This window comes from Agelaius tricolor, unplaced genomic scaffold, assembly GCF_023055355.1.
Source record: "Agelaius tricolor isolate 1412-34295 unplaced genomic scaffold, bAgeTri1.0.p SCAF_2, whole genome shotgun sequence".
Taxonomy (NCBI): Eukaryota; Metazoa; Chordata; class Aves; order Passeriformes; family Icteridae; genus Agelaius; species Agelaius tricolor.
In genome coordinates, this window is record NW_027269262.1 from 54,006,524 (window position 1) to 54,027,004 (window position 20,481).

At 41.3% G+C, this 20,481-nt stretch overlaps 1 pseudogene; it reads left to right on the forward strand.

The window, feature by feature from the left end:
• LOC139587539 (chloride channel protein B-like) overlaps positions 1-6,537 on the forward strand; it is a 77,478-nt pseudogene extending 70,941 nt beyond the window's left edge.
• Positions 6,538-20,481: the final 13,944 nt, after the last annotated feature.

The window sequence follows — 20,481 nt, forward strand, 5'->3', positions numbered from 1 at the left end:
TATCTTTGAAATGAGATTCCCTACTTAAGAGTTTTCTTCCTTCTTAAATAAACAAAGAGTAAACGAACAATTGCAGAGTCCAAGTCTGAATCTTAGCACTTCCTGTTAAACCTCACAAAATAGTGCAAGAAACATGTTTGGTCTGCTTTCTAAAGCTTGATGATGTGATAGGAAGGATGTTGTATGTAACATCAAAGAATGATGTTGTTATACCTCTGAAGCCTGACTTCTGGAAGTCCAAGTGAAATAATGTATGCTCATTTTTCTCCATAACATGGCAGTTTTTAATAGGCTTGGATTCTTATCAGAAATGTTCCAACGATTTCCTTCATTGTGTTTGTGTGTGCTTTTTTCTTGACTATCCAAATTTCTCTCACACTTTTCTAAGTTTTGTTAAGTGACTCCCTGCTGGGTTTAGTTAAGAGCGGTGCTGAGCAAATTGCAAGCTGCCAAAACCAGCCAACAAACCACTGGTGATGAACAAATGTTTCTGCTCTTTCAACTCATGGTGAATGTTACTGTTTCCTTAATTCCAGCATCATGTTCAAGTGGAAAATGGTGCAGTCTGGACAACAGACCTGAACAGTGTTTTGGACCTGAGCAAACAGTGTCTGGCTGAGGATCAGGGTGGATCATAACTTTCACACTTGCTGTCTATATATGTTAGGATTAAAGTCTTGGGAGTATTCCTGGCCCAGTGATCTTTCTTAAAGTAGACTTCTTGGAGCTGTGCATGATGATCTCAGAGCACAATTTAGATCTCTGTATTTATGTCTCTTAGTATGATTACAGACCTTTTTTGCAAAAGACTGTAGAATGTGAACCTTTAGAGAGTCTTGCAGAATGAAGTGTGTAATGCACAAAAGGTAATTCATAGGGAATGACTGCATTAGTTTCTTCTCCATACCCTCTGCTGCAGTGAATATCTTGTGTTTTTCTCCATTTCCTCTGAATATATTGTCTTTTTCTCCATTTCCTCCTCCAATTGTAGTCTGAGTGGAAGAGGTCCTGCCTGTTGTAACATGCCTTATTAGTGTGTTCTCATCATTGTCCTCAAAACCAAGTCCATTAATTGTCTGTGCTACATGTCCATATGATGGCATGCATGTGGTAGGAGGCTTAGGGAAGATCAGTGATTTTGCCAGGAGGGGAGATGTGCGCCCAGGGCAAAGTGTTTGCTCAGTCATTAGCTCTGCTGCAGATTATTTTAGTAATCTGAAAGAGATTTTATTAAAACCAAAGCCAGTCAGATATTAAATTAAGACAAATAAAGTTCCAATAGTTATGAAGAATACCCAATTCCTTCTTTGTCCTGTGAATGGGATGTGCTTTAAAGGTGGGAGCAGGTGACAGACTCCTTGTATTTCTGGCTCTGCCACTAATTTCCTTCAGAACTAATGTTTTTCCACAAGTTATACTCACACAGGCATACTTATTCATAAAAATTCCTTTGAGAACCTTAGATGAGAGACCAAAGCCATTGAAAAAATGCAGATTTCAAATTACACAGTGAAACAACTGACCATTTCAGGAGAAAGGGTCAGTTGTTCTACTCTCCAACGTTAACTTGCGGGAGGTAGAAGTGATAGTGTTCTTCAAATGTGTGTTCCAGATCTGTACAAAAATGCAGAGGTAGATTCTCACAGAATATCTTCCTTTAAATGGCATTTCATAATAAAGGACTTGAACCTAGCTCTTCCATATCCAGTCCCTAGGATCTTTTGGATCAGGCAGGCATGTTTTCTTAGAATCATAGTCATGGAATCATTAAAATGGCTAAAGATCTCAGTGTAAGCCCTGTGCTGTGGAGTGCTAATAACACCTTGAAGCGCACTAATCTTTCCTAGGAGACATTTATGTTAAAACTAGTAAATCCCTATAACATGTTCTGGTTTGAATAAAACAGTATTTTTGGACATAGAAATACTCAGTTAAAAAATCCCCAGCTAAAAAATCCCCAGCTTATACTTGGTGTTCCAATCATAAAAGCCACTTGGTATGTTGTTTATATTTTTTCTGATGCCCTAATGAAGATTAGGTGTCTGCTCTCCTCTGAGTTCATCAAGCACATAATTTAGCAGTGTGTTGCACAACTTTGTACTACTGTATTAACTCCTAGCTCCTAGCTGTAATCATGAAATAAGGCTAGCATGATGTTAAGTATGCTACAAACCAAAAAGATCTGTGTTAGTCCCCAAGGTATCTGTTTTCAAAATGTAAGTTAAAAGTTGAGAAGTGGATAGTATGAATGGTGTGTGTGTGTGTGTGTGAGTGTAGCAAACAAATACTAAGATAAAAATAACAATTCTATGTATCTTGCTTGTCAAGGCCTTATCTGTGTAATGCAGAAAGGTAGAACCCCAAAGAAAGGTTTGAAATTATAAATTAATTTATAAAAATATCAATTTTAACATTACTAAGTCAGCAATAATATTAGATGTCTTGATGAACTCTACAGTGCAGTACTGTGAGTGATGGTTTCCCTGATGATTTAAAATAGGACATAGTATTTTGGCAGTTCTTGTTTTAATGTAGCTGTTACTTAAGAAGGATGAGGGAAGCAACAACAGTCTATCTACTTGCATCTAGATAATTGTATTTGCTTATTACAGGTATTGTCTTGTTGGGTGCAAACTACACAGTTCATGAGCTGGTCCTGCCAAGGACAAGGTCAAGGAGAGGTCAAGAAGAACACCTAGGATTGGTGATGTCTTTTAATCTAATATGCCAAACCTAAATCAGCAAACATCTGTGTGATGCTGCTATTGCTAATGGATGTTTAGGAAAGCCAAATGTGTGGTCAGCCCACTAACACTTTAGAATCAGAGAATATCTCAAGTTGGAAGGGACCCATAAGTAATGCTCCTGATGCAGCTTCATTCCATTTCCTTGTGTCCTACTGCTGGTCACCAGAGAGCACATAAGCACTTCCCACTCTGCTGCTGTCCTTGGGGAAGTTGTAGACTACAATGGGTCTGTCCCTTAGCCTTCTTTTCTCCAAGAACAAAAGAAGCAGCTTCAGCCACTGCCCTAGATCTTGTCCTTGAGGCCTTTTACCATACTGGTTGCCCTTCCCTGAACACACTCTAATAGTCTGATGTCCTTCTTATATCAGGAACCCAAACCTACGCACAGGACTTGTGGTGTCATCACATCTCTAATGCTAAAGCATTGTGTACTTGCTGCTTAAAATTGCTCGTTATAATGAATGTAGTTGTCTGCTCTAACTTCAGGTTAAGGCTGTGCATACTGCTGGAGAAAAAGCACATCTCTGAACTGGAGACAAATGATGACTCTTTCTCCCCATCTCATCTGCTCTCCATGGGAAGGTAACCTCTCTTCTTTCAGTTCTTTCCTTGTTTAATAAGCAAATTTGGTTGATTTAGGATGAGTACTCCATGAATGAAGAGATTATGTAACATATGTGGTTGACATAAAGAAGGGATCAGGTTCAACTTAAATTTAAAAATGACTAGAGAACTTCCAGGGACGTATCTCACAAACGTATAATGCCACTCAGAGTCTGGAAGTTGTGCAAGACTGCTGGTAAAGAATTTTTTTTCTCAGATAGGCCATTCCCCTCTTATCTTTCTTGACTTCTCTATGGATAGCAGAATTGTTATAATATTTAATTCACTATTGGATAGCACTTCTCTGAATGATGAGTGTTTATAAAAGCTTTAAACTTGAAAAGCATGTAGCATTCTTCCCCTTGACAGATGACCAAAGGATTTTTAGGAATAGTAAACGTTAAGCGTAGTGGAAGAAAATTGTGAGTTTCTAAGGCAAAACTAGTAATGTAGTTTAAGGAATTTATACAGGCCCAACTGGGAAGTCATCATGTGTTACTGAAACTTGGTCTGCACGTGGGAATGTGGCTGGCAAAATAATGTTAAGAAGGATCAGGGCAGTTATGTCTGCTGAGGTGCCAATACTCAAATAGTTATTCCTATGGAAAATGGCTGAAGCTCAGCTGATGGCTGATACCAGTTTTGTTGCATATTTCTGCACTATGCTATCATGTAATTACCACTTAGTGTGTGAATTTTAACAGCATGAGAAACCTCACCCTAAGCCAATACAATTGACATTGTCTTAACAGAGATACAGTTACAGTAAAGGAAAACAAAAATTTGTAACCGAAGAGTGCTCTAATTTCAATTGCTAATTTAAGTCTTACTGGCAAAAGAATTTATAAAGTTTGGACAAGTTCTGCTGGTGTATCTCTGCTAGAATAGACCCCTTTTTGTTAGGAGTCAAACTGGGAGTCTTTTGAACCTCTAATGTGCTGCACAGAAGGAAAGAGAAATGCGTTTTTGCCTTTTCCAGATAAGAGTGGAGAAGCTGCCCAGTCTGTCGCGCCCAACCATGCTGCTGAATCGCTACGCTACAGATCCCTGGTATCAGCAACTCTTCATCAATCTGGTAAGACTGAAGCCAACTCTAAAAACAAACATTTCCTCCATGAACAATATGTTTGTTATATTTTCTCATTTGTTTATGATGGCTGTGTCAGCCGCACTGATTTACATAAACACTGCCAATCCTGGGACGTTACATTCTCAACAAAAGTAGCTGAGTACAAACAGCATTCCGAAGTTTTAATTCATATTGTATAAACATAACAGATGTTGATAAAATGAGCCAAAAAGAAAATACAACAAAGGAGACCATTTCAAGGGGGCTTTTGATTAAAATACATTCCAGATTGACAAAATGATACAATGTTAATGGAATAGATCATTTAAATGTCATTATTTGGCTCTTATAGTTCTATAAAGCAAATATAAAGCAACGCTTTTGAGATTTAAACTCCATTACAGTACAGTGCCTATACATCAACTTATAAATAAAACTATATTTCTTTTCCCTTTCCTTTTTTTTTTAATCCCTGCTATGACATCGTCACATTTATTTCCTAAATACTGTACTAAAATACTGGGTCCAAAAGCAATAGTAAGTTTGGTATACATACAGAGTAGGGCCTAAAATAAATATATTATAAACAAAATAAATGCAGTTTCTGCCTCAGTGAATTTCCAGTCATTGAAACTGAGATGGGCGACACTGAGAAATCCAGGTCAGGGGCCTAATTCAGTTGGGTTTTCTTTAAAAAGATATAAAATCTGCTCCTGTTAATTCATGTGTAAAGATGATGAGACTTCATTTGAGATCCATCTGGTCTAAATCCCTTGCTTTGAGAATAGCTAGAAGGATAGAAAATTTACAAAACCTGCAATGCTCCTAATATGCATTATCTAGTTTAGTTTGAGAGTTTTCTTTTAATAGATGGGAAAACTGCGGTGGAGGGAGGACACATGGTTTTCCAAAGTTCAAGAGGAGGTCATACATGGAAGTAGAAGTCAGCTCAAACTGAGGCCCAGTCCAGTGCTCATGCCTTTGGGCCACACAACTTCTTTATTGTGGGAAACCCATAGAACTCAATTACACTTCATACTGATGTGATCCCTGAAGCAACAAAGTTTAGTATCCCTTTCAACAACTTGTTGTTATCACTCATGAAAGCTCTTTTTCTGATATCCACATAAATATCCATTGTAAATTTCCTGGGTGCAATGATTTTCTGCAGTGGTGATTTCTACAGCAAAATTACATGCGGTATAGAAAGAGGAAACCTCTTTACTTTTAATTTGTTTTCTTCTTTATGTCTTTGAATGCCTGGTCTGTTCTGTAAATGAGAGAGGGAGAAGAGATATGCCCTTCTATGCTGTGCACTTATTTATGTTGTTTTATCATGTTTTTGTTCCAATCTTCCTCTGTCTAGGGAAGTGTAGCACTGGGAAGTACAATACACCTTCTTTGACAGAACTGGCCAAGTCACAGCAATAATACTGTAGAATTATGGGGAAAATAAAGTCTTAGTGAACAACTACATACTCTATATAGATCAGCTTGGTTGACAATAGTTCCTATCAAGAAACCACTAGAGCCCTGATAGTTTTCAGTCACCAGAGTTTAGTACTGGTAGGCCCACTTCTCATACCCATGAGATTGTTTCTCTTCCTCGCAGCCTGTGTTTCTATGTGAATTGATTTTTATAAGCATGTACTACAAAATATTATAGAATGTCATAAATGGTTGTGTAATGAGATAGCAGCAATAAAAAAATTTAAAACTTAATAAAAATTGGGGTCACTGACTATTTTCAAGCAAATCTTGGACCAGAAAAGCCTTAGACTTAGAAAGTGGACCTCAACTTTGCTTTTCCAGTCTGTGAAATTTGAGTGCATTCCAGTCATAATAATTTATTTAGATTGAACTTTATGGTTTACCAAAAAATAAAGTGATTCTTTTACTATGGTATTTCCTGATGTTTTCGGTATAATTGAGGATGTGGAGCAGGGAGAGAATCCATGTTCTTATTGGATCCTGTAGAACCTGCAGAACCAAGTGTTTGGAGTGATCAGCAGGAAGGACTTGATGCCTTTCCTGCTGGAGGAGAAGCTCAGGCTGGCGCCACAGAGCCCTGATGCCAGTGAGCAGCCTCTGGATTCAAGGCCATGCATGCCTTCTTAGGCTTTGCCACTCGTTTTGGAGCCCATGTTCTTCTTCAGGAAAACATAATCAGAGCTTTTCTGCTTGATTCCTTCCAGAGAAGACATGCTTAAAAGGTGTAGTATCTTGACATGAGATATTGTAGTCCCAAAGGTGTGTCCCTTCAGCTCCTTGGTGACTGCAAAATTCACTAATTTAAATGCTTGTGAGACAACATGAGAATTCACATGTTTATGGAAGACATGTAAAATAAGATGTGAAAGACGGATGTCAAGAATGCTTTTGTCATGCTGTGTCTATGTCTCGGAAAATATCATAACTATCAGCAGCAGCTATGTTGGCAACACCTTTCAGTGAAGACTAAATCTTCAGTCTTTGAGTATTTGCCTATTAAAAATGAAAATGTTTTAGATTTCCTCCAATGATTTTGATGTTTAAATTTGTTCTGTTAAATACCAGAGGGATTCCCACATTTTTGGACATTAAAACCAAACATGTATGAAGGAATCCACCACTATTAATGTTATAATGAATACCAAGGAAAACTAGTAATAATTTATTGGTTATAAAAACTTGCCAAAATTCCTGAAAGCGAATTTCTGGTATTTGAATCATGCAGCTCTGACTTTCCTGTAAGTCAAAGATTTGTTGGATGTTCTCTAGTTTTCCCTTTAGGAATTTGTCTTAAATATTAATAATGTTTCTGTAGCACCACAGAGAAAGTACAGCACTCTTCTTTTAAACTGAAGAGTCCAGTCAATGCATAATACTGGCAGGCCAGAAATGCTTATAGTCACAAGAGACAAGCTCTTTAAGTGGTCGTTTAAAATATGTCATATGCAGGAAAAGAAATGCTCTGCAAATCATCCATCTAAGAGATATGAACATGAATGCTTATGTAGATCCTGTTATAGTTCGTAATCTTTTGTTCATTAGTACCCTAGCAGGGTCATTGTCACTATTGAGCCATGCCTCACCTACCTGGAAAATGCCAAATTCTTCTTGAAGGAATTAGGGTTTGTGTGATAGCAGAATTATCTAGAAATCCCTAATGATTTCCTCGTAAGGCAGTGAGAATCTCTTCTCTTGATAACCAAATCTACTCTTGGGAACATGGTGTGACCTGTGCAGGGCTGAGAGTTGGACTCGATGAACCTTGTGGGTACCTTCCAACTGAACTTATTCTGTGTGACTCTGGGATTCTGAAATCTGAGTAACCTTGCCATGAATTTGCATTTTTGGTTCAAAGCCCATTGCTGATTTCCTTTTTCTTGATTTATTGAGTACACAGAGTATCACCTTTCTAAGACTTGAGTAATGTAATTTTGTTTTGCTTACCATGTCTTTGGCTAAATGACTCAGTACAAATTGTAGTTGGGGTGTAATTTCCAGAGTATGAGAGCTTGAGATACCAGGATAACAGTAACTTGTTACACAACTTTGAACTGGATACTGAAATGCTTGGCATATCGCTTACTCTGCCTTTAAATTTGTGAATGTGAATCCACCACAGGTACTGTGAAGAGTATATTTGCAAAAGATGTTATAGGAATATAAACTATTTATAAGAATATTTTGGGCTGACCAGTTGTAAAAATCATAGTAGGGTTGCCTTTTTTTTTCCGCCCCTTTTAGTACAAGTGTAATTTCTAAGCAAAAGTTTACACAATTTACACAGAACTTGTCATAACTGTGTTGGGTGGGGCATGGCATGCTGCATTTTTCCATACATTATGTATCTAGTTTCATTGCTAGATGAGGGTTTCTTTGGTTGGTTGGTTTGTTTTGGGTTTAATTTTGTTTTTTTGTAATGTATATGTGTTTGTGAAGACACACAAAAGAGAATTCCTCCCAGGACAGAAAGGAGTCACTCCTTAATATTCTGGACTCCAGTGACAAACTCATTACATAATAATACATATAGGAAAGTGAAATACATACAGGAAAGTGAAAACAGATGAAAATGGTAGGATTTTTTTCATTAATATGTCATTCGCATGATCTTTCTATGGAACAGGTATTAAGGGAATCACAGTAACATGTAGTCATATCATTTGACTCTTGGACAAGATACTTTTTTCTTTTTGTCTGCTTTAGTGTATGGTAAATTTCTGCTATTTCTTCATACGTTTTGAACTAAAAGCTAGATACAGCAAAGAGGCTATTTTATATAAGATACAGTTTATCAATTTTCACATTTTTTTAACCCAAACTTCAGTGACAAAGGGTTTCACAACAAAATTCAAGTATTTGGCATTATTTTTGGCTTTTACTACATATCTATATGTTTCATCTCACTGTCGATGATGTTTTTCTAACAATTCTTTCTCTCTTAAACTGAAATGTATCTTAAAGCACAGGCAGACTGAACTTTAGATCTAGGATTGAAGTACAGTTGTGCAAAATTCCCAATTCAATTAGGAACATTGCCTGCACATTAGAAACACTAAATCATCTATGAACTACATATTCTTATGAGTGAATGTAAACTGTTGTGAGAAGCCTTTTCTAGCATGCAGCTTTAACGTATGGCTTTACAGGTATCCTACAATGTCCATTATGGAACATTGTGTTTTTCCTGTCATGTGATACTTACATACTTTAGAGTTAATTGCCCAGTGTTTTTAAACAGCCTGGTTTATCACACTGGAGAACCTTTCAACATTGTTTCACAACTGATTCCTTTTCACAATTTTAAAATGGGATTTTGTCCTTTAATCACATTTATTTGCTGACTATGAACAGAAAAACCTAAAGGAGGGAAAACAGATGAAGAAATTCTTTGTATCTACTTTATATAAAAATGATGACTTTAAGGATTCAGGGACTAGCATTGCTAAAGGTACTGGTAATATGATATGGTCTATCATACCTCAAGGCTCAGATAGCCTTGAGACAAAAATCTAAATGCTAATGGACATGTAGCTGTGCTCTGCAAGGGCAGCGCCTGGAAAATCACTGATGAGGAAGTGCTGCAAAATGTTACTGTTGTCTCTGCTGCCCCTTTTCACATAGCTTCAGCTAACAGAGCTGTCAGTGTACCACTGGTGATCATGAAATCACTTAATGAAATGAAGTGTAACCAGCTCTCTACTAAAATAGTGCTTAATTAAGTGTGACCATCAAGTGATGGGAACCGTAGTAGTATACAAGGGAATGCTTGTTCATTCCTGAAAGGCCTATTAAAGCAAAAGGAAATATGTGATCAGCACAGTTGTCTGAATGTCTAACACGGTATGGCATGGGAATGCCAGCATCAGAGTTCAAACACATGAGGAGTTGCAAGCCAGAATTATTTACACTACATGATTGTAATCAATGCCTAGACACTTCTGAGGAGCCAAAGCAATGAAATGGTTCAGTAACTTGCAGTATCTCATTAAACTGGTGAATTTTGCTCGGCTGAGATCATAGATCATAGACTCAACATTCTGCCACTGAGGCTACTCCTCACTCCTTGACAGCAGAGAAATGGGGAAAACTTACCAGTTTCTGCATATTTTATTTTGAAGGGTTACAGAAAGGAATTTATATTTTTGTGCAGTTTATATTTGCAAAGACCTCTGTAGATATGAAGTACCACAGCTTCTGCTGTGGCTTTGCTATAATTGCCCCTCTTATCTATGCTGGAGCTGAGATGTGGGATATGAAGCAGCCTGCTGAGGACTGGAAAGTGAGTCTGTGGCAGAGCTAAAAGAACTTCAGACTCCTGACTTCTTTTCTTTTCAGTATTAATCTCTTTCTTGCAAAGTGAACCCAAAAGCTAGCACCAAGAGAAGGCATGGCAAGCTGTGCAACTCCCATGTCCTCTCACATTTTGGCTGTTTTGCCACACAGAAGTGTTTCTAGTGGGATAGGGCTGTCCCTGGTAAACAGAGCAAAGCCACCCATGCAGCAGGGAGGACTGTAAGGACTGCCCCTGCAGAGCAGGCACTGTAGTCCTGTCTAAGTTCTCTCTCTCTCATTGAGAATGCTTCTTGGAAGTCGCCCTAAGACATGCTGGGCCAGCACAGCAAAGGATGGCTTTCTGTGAAAGCATGAGATGTAAAAAATAACTAAACAAGAGTTGATATCTCTGGCATGTGTGAATATGTATAGATGTGAACATGTGCATATATGCAGGTTAAAAATGAACCCCTTTTTAACTATAATTTGTAATTTAGGAGACAGGCAAAGCACGGTCTCAAAGAATGAGGGTACACATTTCCTTTGAGAAAAAAAAAAAAAAGAGGAGTAAACAAAATATGTGTATCTGGAGCTTGATTATCCTACAATTATACAGGCTACTACCTATAGAAACCTTTTTAATCCTTCAATGGTAAGCAGTAGGATAGAGATTAGTGTTGGTGTAAGTTAAGGGCTGAGAGCATGGCACAGAGGTATAACAGACAGAATCAAGGTCCCAAGAGAGCAGGGTCTTGCAGGATATACAAATAAAAAGTATTACTTTTCTCATATGACTACCATAGCGTAGAATATAAACATTGTTCACAAAAATGACACGGTATTTTTTAATCAGCCTGGGCAGGTTGTGTCTCTGACAAGGATCTTTCTTGCATCTTGTCTTTAAGGTGATGAATATCTGAAAACATCAGCTCTTTGAACCTAGAAAGCTGAGTTTTACAGAATCACTGAAGAATTTACATTAGAAGGGTCCTTTGGGGGTCATCTACTTTATCCCCCTGCTCCAAAGAGGTCCAGCTAGATCAGATAACTCAGGCTATTCAAGCCCTTTACACCCTCAAAGACAGAAAACCCACATCCCCTATTCCAGTATTTGACCATCTTTATGGTAAAAATTTTTTCTTATACTTAATTTGAATTTCTCATGCTACATCTCAAGTCCGTTGCCTATCATTGGACACATGCAGGAGAATCTGACTCTGTCTTATCTGTAGCCTAAGGACAGGTAGTTTCCACAGTCAGGTTTTCTCTGAGCCTTCTCTTCTCCAAGCTGAATTGAATTATCTCTCTAAACATCTCCTCATGCCTGTGCTCCAGCCCCCTGACCAGTCTGGTGGCCTGCTGCTGGATTTCCTCCAGTATGTCAATGTTTTTGCTGTACTGGAGACTTCTCTTCATCCACAAACTGACTTGTGGAAGGCATCATGCTAATCTTCTCTATCATTCAAGCTTTAGCATATATTCTGCCAACAAAAGCATGATTTCATTAGAAGATAAGCCAGAACATTCATTAGTTTGAAAGGAAGAAACATGGGCAAATGTAAGGTTTTTAACCTATTGCTACCTTCCCCTCTAGTAAGCAATGTGTTCTTATGTCCTGGTCTTTTTCTCAAAATTTTCAGTGGCTTCCTGCACTGACAGGAAGTCTTCACAATCCCCTCTCAGCATCCTGAGAGAAATTTACGGCAACTTGGGTCCTTGGTTGTGATGTCTTCTCTGTTTCCCAGAGCTCTCCTTTCTGTTTCTGCTGAAGGTTCCTACTCCTTGTGTATTTCACCACTCTGTCAAGATTTGTTCTTCACTCCAGAAATTTCTTCCCCAAGAAGTTGCTCAACTGCTCTTGGAAAAGCACAATTTCCTCCTCCTTCCCAAAGATGCCCCCTGAGTACAGCCACATTGTTGTCTGCTGTCTCCTGAAAGGAACATAATGTCTATTAGCACAGAGTAGTTTCAAATGAAGAAATTAAGAATTATACACTCAACATGTTAACAGAAACATTCACAACATTGTTATGAAAAGTTATTCATTAGGGTCTGGCTGTGATTTTGGAAATTACTCAGGGTGGTTTTATAACAGTTAAAACCCGTAAGGTGCTTTGTGTGAGGCTTTGGGGTTTGGACATATTTTTCCACGACTCTTTACATTTGTCAGCAAGAACATACAGCTCTTTTGACAGTAGGACTTGGGTGACTTGGGTGGGCAGATGGCTGCTGGATGCTGTAATAGGAGGTTGGCAGGACACAGAATGATAAACTTACTTGTCAACAGCCTTTCTGGCTTTCTTAGGACAGACTGAGCTTTGTACCTCGACAACTTGTTTCCTATGTAGTTCCTGGTAATTTTTTTGGTATGGGTTAATTGATTTTGCATTTACTTGCTGCTTTTATTATGTCTGCCCAACATGGAACCCTTCTCAGCACAGAAGCTCATTTTGTATCTATTATTCCCTGCTTTTTTATGTTGCTTCCCTCAGCCAGAAAGAATTCTTCTTAAATTGTTTGCATGTTGGTGGCAACAGAGATGGAAGACCAAAGAAAATAAAGAAATGATCCACAGTAAATGTTGAAAATGGGATCCATTCAGTGTGTAGCATGGAAAATAAGGCTGCAAGCACCACTAGGGAGATCTCCATTTGGGTGACCGCAGCACTGCAAGTCAAAAGAGTTTACAGAGCACCTCAAGAGGAAGCAGATTTATGGCTCCATCTGCATTTGGTAAGGCTCTTTCTCTGAAAAGCAAGCTACTGGCATAGGGGGAGGCTAGATCAAGGCAATCTGCAGTGCCTTTTTGGACTCCGTGTCTGCATTTCCCTTCTATGAGTCCAAATTATTGTGTAAGATTGGTGGTCGCTAAAGTTTCCCATGGCATGGATTTGGGATATTGCTGAGATAGGTGCATGGACCAGGTTGCTAAAACTACTCTTGTATACTGCAGGCCAGATGCCTTTGATGTCCCATTGGTTCATAGTTCATTTGTGGCTCTCTTCAGTATTCTGAGCATTTGCTCTTTCTCTCTTATACAGCACCTTTTATTTCCTATTAGTTGTGTATTAGTTGCAATGCAGTTGTATTAACAGCATTTTTCCATGTTATTTTCTCTCCATATTTCTGCTCCCTTCCCCTTCCTCTTCCCCTTCCTCTTCCCCTTCCTCTTCCCCTTTTGTTTTCTGTTGGACATTATTTCTTCACTTTTGCTACTGACTGCTTTGCATAAAAATACATTTATTTACAGAAATTCTGGAAATTTTGCTTGCTTTGCTTCACAGCCAAGATATTTGCATAGAAAATGAATCACTTTTTACCTCCCCTTGCTTTCCCTTGTTCCAAGGTAATTTTTCCAGGCTAGTGCAAAGCTTTGAGTGCTCCTGTTCTTCTTTTTAAAACAGAGGGCTCTGAATTGCCATTGCCTGGCACACTGCAGGCATGGTCAGAGGGGTTGCATTTCTTGCTCATTCACTGGGCTCAGAATACATCTTGTTAAGGCTACTCAAGGCAAGCTCATAGTTTGCTGGGGGTGAGACATACCCCAGCGAATGTCACCTTTTTTATTAGAGTTTTGTAGACGAATTAAGCTGAGTAGAGCTGCATAAAAGGTCTCTGCAGAAATAAACAGAACAGATCAGGAGCTAAGTGCAGTTTTCCCACGTGATTTATATATTTTAAGATTAGGCCTGGCATTTTGCAAAATGTTGTTTGAAGTTGTTAATTAGGTTTGCCTGAACAGACCAAAACAGACACAACTAATTGGTTAAGATTATAGCTATAAGATTGTGACCTCTCGCAGTGAAATCTTTCAATGTATGTTCTTGTTTAGGTCTGTTCTTCTGTGGTTTTTTTTTTGAGGAGGCAGATAAAACTGCACCATATCACTGAGAGAGTGAGGAATACTTTGGGGAGTATTATCCCTATCTCAAATCCGCTGTTATTTATGGGAGGTTTCTTTACTGAATACCTGTCTTCATTCTACTTCCATTTTTGACAGGAGGAGCACTACCAGGTAACTTACACCTGTCTTTATTTTACTTCTGTTTTTGACAGGAGGAACCCTAACAGGTGACTTTTCAACTTTTTATGAATAAAGCCCAGTAGGCTTTTTACAGCATCAGTAAGTACAAAGTATTTTAATCAAGTCTCATAGTCCATGCAGTTACTGGCAAACCTGATTCATTTTATGAATAATTTTACTTGGACCTTAGTGAGAAAAATGTTCTTATTAACAGTATGAGCAACAAATTTCCAGACAAAAACATGGAGGAGGGAGAGTATGTATAGACACAGTCTGGGGGGGGATGTGACTTCATCGCACTTCACACGATAAGAGGGTTCACTTAGAGCTGGTAATGGGATGGAGACTTGAAAGGCCAGGCTACAGGAAATGGGGATGGTGAGTCAGGAAATGGCAGCCTTCCCTCCGAGTCATCCTTGAACCACTGCCCTAGTGTGCTCAGAGTGGGAACTGGATTAGTAGAGATGCTGTTCCTTCAGAAGAGATTTCAAACTTGGGTCATGACCATTTGGTGTTGTCAAGTGTTACGTGCAGTTTGTCCTTAAGAGCATGGATTTCAACTCCCCCATCTGCTCTGATCCTAAGCATGGGTGGCTGCCTGTGCTCTGTAGCTGTCCCTCTCTGCCAGTGGCAGGTATCCCATGCCTCCTGCCAGGCCTGGCTCTCTGTCCTGGTCCTGCAAGGCCTGTTATGCACCCACCTTGCTTCTTGTCAAAGTCACTGCATGGCAGGTGACCCAGCGGTGTCTTGCACAGCTGCTAAATAGCTGCATTTTTCTGCTAAATACACATTACTCTGTAAGACTTGATCGGCTTACCAGAGGCAGCAGAGCAATCTGTTAGGAGGCCAATGGCAGTATGTGGGGCTTGCAGGGGCGCTCACTAGAAGGGTATGTGCGGGGAATTCCTTGGTCAGTATCTCTAAGTACCTAAAGAGGGGGACCAAGCAGATGGAGCCACGCCCTTCTTGGTGGTGCCAGGCAATAGGACAAGAGGCAATGGGCAGAAACTGAGGCACAGGAAATTCCACCTGAATGTGAGGAAGAACTTCTTTACTGTGCAGTGACCAAGCACTGGAACAGATTTCCCTGAGAGGCTGTGGAGTCTGCCTCACTGGATATATTCCAGAACCATCTGGATGTAATTCTGTGCCGTGTGTTCTAGGAAGACACTGCATGAGCAGTGAGTTTGGACCAGATCTGGTCCCTTCCACGTTGATCCATTCTGTGATTGTGTGATTCTGTGTCTGGGCGGGCAGGCAGGAGCCAGGCTGAGGCCGCCGGTCAGATCGCAGCTGGGAACAGGCACCTCAGCTGGAACGCGCGCCGCGCTCGCACCTCTCAGCTCGCCGCCGATAATTGACAGCACGGGGTTACGCTTTGTACCGAATTACGGCCCAGTGGAGCCCGATGGCAGCCGGGGCTGGCGGGAGACCCCCGAGCGAAGCGCGCCGACGGGGCGGAAAGGCGCCACCTGCTCCCGCCCCCCGCTCCCGGCAGACGCCCGCCCGCCGCCTCCCGGCGCCTGGGCCGCGGCCCCCGCCGGGCCCGGAGCTGCCGCCGGCCGCCCGCGGCGGCGCCGGGCGGGCCCCTCCGGCGGAGGCGGCAGCGGCAGCGCCGGCAGCGGCCGCAAGATGCCGCCCTGCCCAACGCCTTGGCGGCCGCGGCTGCCGCCCCGGGCCCTGCGCGGCCGCCCGTGGAGCGCCCTCCCCGCCGCCGGGGCCGGGCCCGGCCGCCGCCGTGCCGCCTTCCCGGGGCGCAGTGCACCGCGCCGCGCCGCCCCCCGCCGTGTTCCGCGGGAGGCACCGTGTCCAGCTACACTCACAGAAACTGGGAATTGTTAGGGTTGGAAGGGGCCTCTGGAGAGCATCCAGGCGAAACCCCCCTGCCAAGGCAGCGTCCCCTAGAGCAGGTGACACAGGAAGGCGTCCAGGTGGGTTTTGGATGTGTCCAGAGAGGCAAACTCCATGACCTCCCTGGGCAGCCTGTTCCAGTGCTCTGCTGCCCTAAATGTAAAGAAGTTCACAGAATCACAGAATATGCCGAGTTGGAAGGGACCCACAAGGACCATCGAGTCCAATCCCTGTCCCTGCACAGCACCATCCCCAAGAGTTACACCATGTACCTGAAAGTGTTGTCCAATAGCTTCTTGAACTCCGTCAGGCTGGTACTGTGACCGCTTCCCCGAGGAGGCTGTTCCAATGCCCAAACACTCTGCTGCAGTTTATGGCCATTGTTCCTCATCCTGTCACTGCACATCACCGAAAAGAGTCTGGCACCATCCTCTTTGCCTCTGCCTTTGAGATATTTATGCATTAATGAGATTCCCTCTAAATCTTCTCTGGACTGAACAGACCAGCTCCCACAGCTCTCCTCATAAGAGAGATGCACCAGACCCCTCGTCACCTTGGTGAAATGGTTCTACTGGGCTGCAGGCAGGTTGGGGGTGCCTGCTAGTGAGGCTGGGTGAGGCCACTAAATTCAAGCACTCAGGACCCTGGCACTGGCCGGGATTCAGCAGGCTTCTTCAGGGAGAGCAGAGCCACCAGAACTGGGGCTATTTTATGGTGACAGAGGGATAGGTGCCTGTAACTCGAACCCAAGCACTCTGTAAATTAAAGGGGATGATCTCAAATGATTTTTCTTCAAGACGAACCAAAACCAACGAGCAAGTAACTTGGATGTTGAATTTCAGTAGCAGTTGACTGTGTTGCCCTTTTGAACCTTGTGTGTCTCAGTTTTCCCTCATTGAGCATTCTCTTTAAAAGAACTAGTACATTGACTGCATGGTTTTTGGGAGCAAAACTGTCTGAAAAACACAGCCCTGTGTTTTAACAGCCACTTACTCTGTGCATTCATTGGGGAAAAAGTTGAGAGCAGTTAGACCACACTTCCAGAGTGGGACTCAAGGAGGCCAAGGCCATTGAGATTTTGGGATTATTCATATTTCAAAGCCAGTTTGAAATACAAAATTGTTTTGAGGCTGAAGGAATGTAAACAATTGTCACATGTAGTTGTTGGGGATTTTTTATGAGAGAGGTTTGTATTACTTAAAAATTGCTTACAATTGCTAATTTAGCATCTGCGTGGAATGCCGCATTGTCTGGACTGCTGTATTTGCAATCAGAGCAGATAGCAGAAGCACAAGCACTTCCTGCACAGCTTCTTGGCTGCGACCTGGACTGACCCCATGAACAGCAAGTCAGGGTGAGCAGTGTTGGGCTTGGATGCTTTCTTCCGTTATTGCTGGTGTGTTAAACCCTGCAAAACTGCTTGGCTACTCTGCTGAGCTTGCCACGTATTTCCAGCTACACTGTAAACATCTGTCTGCCAACTGACTGAAGCCACTGTGTTCATTTTGTGTGGGCTACTGAATAGCTGTCAGATGGGAATGACTTGGGTTATCCCATGTCTTAACCGATGTTCTAGATTCAAAAGATTCTGAATGCCTTTATCTTTGCCTGACTTACCTGGTTTTTGACTAGATCCTTCTGAGCTATATGTTTTCCGTCCCTTAATAGACCTCTAAATAATCCCCAAGAATGGGCTGGATGTCATTCTCCTACAGAGCTCAAGTAGATTAGACAGTAGCATTGAGTTCATTGGATCACTGTGGATCCACTCAGTTCTCCTAACCAGTAGAGTTCCATCTCTAAGAGACTTAGTGATAGTAGTTATGATAGGATGCATTATGCTGTTCAAGATTTTGTCTGAAAACTGTAAAACTACGAGAAGAGGATTTTCAAGATGGTGGTAGAAGCAACTGTTGTGGCAAATGAGCTGAGGTCTCTGAGAATTTTATTCTATCATCATGGACATGTGTGTTGCTTTCAAGGTGACAGTAGGGTGTGACTGAGGATACCTGTGCAATGAAATGTGCTATAGACTTGGAAGTGTTTGGTTTGGAAAAAGAGTGCTTTTTGCAAATGTTAGTATGCATTTAGCACTCACCAGGCCTTCTGAAGTTAAATGAGAATTTCAAAACACTTGATCCTGCAAATTATCTGTGTATATAAAGGAGTCTAGGAATGTTCATGCTGAAGTTAGAGGAACAGCCTAGTTGAAGAGATCCTCATACAGGTGGTTAGGCTTCAGGACATGAAATTTGGGATTTATTTGGCTGAATACCCCAGAAGGCGTTGTTAACTTCTGTGACTCATCCAGGCTGTCTGAACTTCTCAATAGAAAAAAGGAAGTAATGAGCAGGTTAAAATATGGCAGAGCTTCCTGTCTTGCCTTGAACAGAAGGAGTTTAGAAAGACCTTTTTAATATTCTGCTGATCCAAGTTGAGTTCAGTGACTGGGCAAAAACAGGAGAGAAAATGCTGGTTGTGGGATGCCATTCTTGCCAAACCTTTTCAGCCTCCAAGGAAGGCTTATTTTGGCAGAATATTAAGCAATGCTTTTTGGACTGCTTTTTATTTGGGGAGGCTGATGGGAATGATGCTCCTCTCCAGGCACTGAACGATAAATATTTGACTTTTATACAACCAAAATTCCTGTGAGTAGACACGGAATAAGTGACAAAACCCCAAGCTTTTACCAAACCTGTGGAATTCATTTCAGCTTTGCCAGGTGTTTGGCTGTAAGACTGTGAGGTCCCATATTTAACAGCTCATATACTTTGCCAATAATATGTGAAGTGTTTCATTATCTTATACACTGTAGTTGGCACACAGCAGTTTGCAGACAAAGAGTGATGGTTTATGATATTTGTGGATTCCATGCACAGTTGTAGGCATGAAATGATGTGTGGTGTATGATAAGACAAATACATAAGAATGAAAGAGTTCACATTGAAAATATAAGATACTTTCAAGTCTCTGATAACTAAAATGATAAAGTGCTAAGTAACATCAGGACTTTGATTTTTTTCTCCTTTTATAATTGCTCAGAATAAAAAACAAATAAGAGGCATGCCTTCAGCTCACCCAAGCTGTTCAAGGAGTACTTGGGGCAGATGAAGAGCTAATTAATTCTGAGACTGCGAAATATCCAGATCTTTTTAGGATATTCATCCTAAAGGCCAAATTTTTCACAAATTAAAGCTTGATTTAGAAGGACAAGCTTATGGGACCAGCTGCATATTCACCCCATTTCCCAGTATCCAGTGAAGTATTTTAATCAGTATTGAAATAATTACGGCAAGATTCCGGTTGTAGTTTTATGGATTTTTTTCTCCCTGTGATGTTTTCACTGTTAGCTGAGTTTTAATCTTCCCAGAAAAAAAAAAAATCAAACAACTTGAGACTTTTAACTACTTTTACTTTGATTGAGCAAATCTTTAATATGTTGCTTTGCAGCATAGCAGTGTATTTAAGCGTGCACTTCTTTATGTATAATAAATGTTGTGCTGAGGTAGGGTCCAGGGATGAAAAGCAACTGTCTATTTACACCAGCAACCCCCCAGGCATGGGAATCTTGTGTGTTGCAAGAGTGGCGACGTTTTCTGTGGCAGTGCTTGCAGCAGCCTGTGTGGTCTGCCCTGCTGGCCCTAGCAGCCCGTCTGAACTGGCAGGGGCCAGCAGCCCAGGAGACCTTGGTGCCTGGGTGAGCCCTGCACCAGCCCACCACAGAGACACAGGGCTGCTCCCCAGCTGCAGTGAGCAGGGCAGCTCAGGGGCATCTGCTCTGTCTCACCAGCTGGAGTGCAGAAAAGAACAATTCTGGGTGTCCAGAAGAGCAAGGAGGAAAATGTTTGACTATGAAAGGCAGAACAGGGAGCTTCTTGCTTTCATGTCTTCTTCAAGGACTTTGGCAGGACTTTGGTGTGTTTTGTGGTGGTTCTGCTGCTGCTTAGGACCTATGACAGATGCACTTTTTTTTAGAGAGCTAGTGAACCTTTCCATGTGAACAAGAAAACATGTCATTTGTCTGATGCTGAATTTCCATATTTTTATTATTCCCCCCGTTGAGGTGTCTCAGAACTGTGGAAGGTGATTTAAATGAAATTTTTATTGCCATTTCTAGTGAATCTTCTGTGCTGTAAAAACTGAAGGAAAAACTCAAAGGCAGTCCCATCCCTTGTGGGACTGGAGTCTGTTATTAGTCATCTGACCAAGAAATGAGAAAAGATAAGAGTAACATTATTTATATGTATCTAAATTAGTAGATTATCAGCAACTGTATGTAGTTTAACAAAGACAAGTGACAGATTGTGCACCTGGGAGAAGGCAACCCTGGATGCACACCCAGACTGGAGAATGACATGCTGGAGAGCAGCACTGCAGAAAGGGATCTGGGGGTCCTGGTTGATGGCAAGTTGAACAGGAGCCAG